The sequence below is a fragment of the Artibeus jamaicensis genome, unplaced genomic scaffold, assembly GCF_021234435.1.
Source record: "Artibeus jamaicensis isolate MK-2021 breed Jamaican fruit bat unplaced genomic scaffold, CSHL_Jam_final scaffold_1964, whole genome shotgun sequence".
Taxonomy (NCBI): Eukaryota; Metazoa; Chordata; class Mammalia; order Chiroptera; family Phyllostomidae; genus Artibeus; species Artibeus jamaicensis.
In genome coordinates, this window is record NW_026522030.1 from 36,764,256 (window position 1) to 36,767,523 (window position 3,268).

The window sequence follows — 3,268 nt, forward strand, 5'->3', positions numbered from 1 at the left end:
ACAACAAACAGAAGCCAAAATCTTGGCAGAGGGTTGCTTTTTAAGGAGAATGTAATCTTTGGTTGCCAAATGAACATGCCTCTCTTTTTAACTTGGTTCTTTTCACTTTTATTTCCCTTTAAAAAGTAACACTTTCCATTTTATTCATTCAAGAACATCTTGCCCTTCAGCCATCAAAAGTATTCAGACTTTAGAATGTGGGGAGTTTCAAAGAGAACTAGTCAATGACTCTACTTATTATTATTATCATTACTGTCATATTATTGCATTCAATTACAATAAGCATCTTTTAAGACTCAGGGTGTATGGGGTTTTAGAGATTCACTATATTGAGAGAAACATATGCCTAAACAAATAAAGACTACACAATGTAATAAGGCATTTGCACTTAAAAGTTACTATGAGAGTATTACAACCATTGAGGGAGATAACCCCTAGTGAACTTGTACTCGTGTTTGCCACCTTTAAGAAGTCCTTCCCCATACAGAAAACCAAGCAGACTACAAATCAGTTGCAGCCTACACTTTTGGAGCCTATTTCCCATGCGTGGGCCCTGGAGTCACTGGAGTCACTGGAGTCAGGAGTAGTCATAACGGCAACGAAGGAGGGATTCTAAGAGGAAGGCAACCTCTAGTCAGTGATCTCCTGCCACCTGATGTTTCTCTGGTACTTCGTCTGGAAGTCTCAAGGCCTCACATGTAGTTAGGTGTCTCATGGATGCTACTCCTGATTTTCTGGTTGTTAAACTATCTCTCCCCTGTACACCCAGAGAATATCTCTGGGGAAGTGAGTTTAAGGTAAAGCACAATCTTTTTTACATATTCCTTTATGGCAGTGGAAGCTTGGCAAGAGTGATAAAGAATGGGAGGGGGACTTTTGCACTAAAGTCTGTTTCTTAAATGTAAAAAGTTCTTCCTCTTGTTACTGATTGTATTTATCTAGTCACCACAGACAAGGTGAAGTTTGGGGAAACTGGAGGAAAGGCAATCAGGCCAGCTGCTGGGTTTGAAGACTTTGGGCAGAGTACTTGAATTATCACAAGATTTAGAGAAACTGAGAAGAATGGGTATTCTTGGACCAGCTGAGTCAGGCACTCTGCTAAGTAATTGAAATATCTCTTCTATTTGGTGTACTCTTCAAAGTCAAATATGAGGTTCACAGCTGTGAAAACTAAGGATTTGCAAAATATTAGCCCAAAACTTTATTGTTCCACAACCAGTGAGTGGCAAAGTTGGAGTTTGAATTTAGTCCCATTGACTCCATACCACTTTCCACCTTGACGATGATAACACATGGGGTAGTTGGTAACACACAGTAGATGTTTCACAAGTGCCTATTAGCAGATCATGGATTCTGCCCTTGTCTTTGTCATTGCATTTATACACAAGTCTAGTTTAAAAGCATTTGCATTAAAAATAAAACTTCAGTCCCAACTGGATGTGCTTCACCATGGGACCATGGTGAAGGAAGTAGGCAAAAGGGAAAATGAGCAGCTTTCTGACTTGGATTCAGACATGAGATGACACCCAATGACAGGCCACTGCAGGTATCGAAAGCACTAGGTGGGGACAGTGCAGGGAGACCCTTCCAGGGGATGGCAGCAGCCTGTGCACAAGTATCATGTTATTGGACTGTAAAAGGTGTGGATTTAAGAGAAGAGAGAGCTTTTCTGATTGAGACGCTGATAGCTCTCTTTGGAAAAACAAGCAATAAAAATGTTTTAACCCCACCTCCCAAACCAGAGCCTTTTCAGAGCAGCAAGAAACTGACTTTGCTGGAGGGAAGGTTAATGATACACAGAGCATTGGGCTGCAGGAGCAGAATCAAGGTGCAGTGGCCACCAACTTGGTGTTTGGGACATGTAAGGCACTACTGATGAAAGCAGGCAACCCAAGACCTACACTCATTTACTTGCTAAGCAGCTTAAGAGGGCGCTTCAAGAATATACAAGAATTAAACAAAGAACTAGGTGAATGTATATGCGGTGGCAAGAAAGTGGATTCAGAGGAAGAGGAAAATGGGCAAGGTCATCTCAAACAAAAATGCCCTGTCAAAGACAGACGAGGGGACAGACTGGGAATGAACTATTGAGGCGGCAATGAGCTCACAGAGGACAATTCGCAGAGGGCAGTGGCCGATGAGATGTCCTTCAGATTTCAGAAACCAAAGAACAGATCTGATAGCCCAAGCAGGGATATAACTAGAAACAAAAAGCCAATTGAACTTCTGATGGAAAGTACAAAGCTAAACAAAATGGTGGCCTTTTTATAATGAATGGTAGTCAGAGAAGAACACCAGGTGAAGTTTTCCAAACCCCGTGAAAAACATCAGTGAGAAAGAAATGAAGGACATTTTTTACATTGAAAATCAAAAGTATGAAAATAACAAAGCTGCTGGCAGTGAACACAACTGTTGGGGAAATGGATAAAACAAGCTATTGTATTAAAAGTCTAAATTTTGAGGATGATGTTATATCACTAAACTATTCCCAGGGACACAAATGAGGCCTTGGCCTCTCTTGACGAATCACAGCAAGGACGTGGAGAAACAAAGTCAGATGCAGAGGAAGCCATTGGGGTTGAGCATGCTCATGATTCGGACTTTTTTTTAGTACATTTTGAAACATAAAGCTTTCTAAAATAACATCGTAGTAAACCATTGCTACTGAAAAAAACTGAATAAAACTTCAAAATTGGGAAGAATTGTTACTGTAAGAAGTAAATCATTAAAACTTTCATTTATTTACATAAGATATGCATATCAGTACATAACACCTACACCCATATCTAGTAAATACAAAGTTTCTAAGATTTTCAACATCTCTCTTTGCTTTAAGCAGTTACTACAGCTAATCTATTTGCCTTGCTGACCTATTGCAGTTTATATATTTTTCTTATTTTTTTCTATTTAAAATTTAGTACTCTTAGGTGGATATGTTGAAGTAATAAAAACCAAAGCTTTCTAGGGTTAAAAAGGTACATTTCTCTTAGTATAGTGTTGGCTATATTTATTTATGTGATTTTTTAAAAAGATTAATCCTTAGTATTATCCAAATTCTCCATTAACTCATATACAAAGTGTAGCCTATGGTCTGTTACTCTCAGCATCACCCAATTCTTTATCTTTATTCTGAAAAAGCATATCTTTGAGTGAGCAAACATATTCGTCCCTCTGATTCTTAGTTGGGTGCCCTTAAGTGACACTGCCAAATCATTCAACGAGAATCTTAGGAGTTCAGCTGGCACGGAAACTCAGTAGGCATGATGCC

General features: G+C 39.2%; 1 pseudogene; it reads left to right on the forward strand.

Moving 5' to 3' along the window:
* Nucleotides 1-1,457: 1,457 nt before the first annotated feature.
* On the forward strand, nucleotides 1,458-2,628 carry LOC119056562 (phosphorylated adapter RNA export protein-like; annotated as a pseudogene).
* The last annotated feature ends 640 nt before the right edge of the window (nucleotides 2,629-3,268 follow it).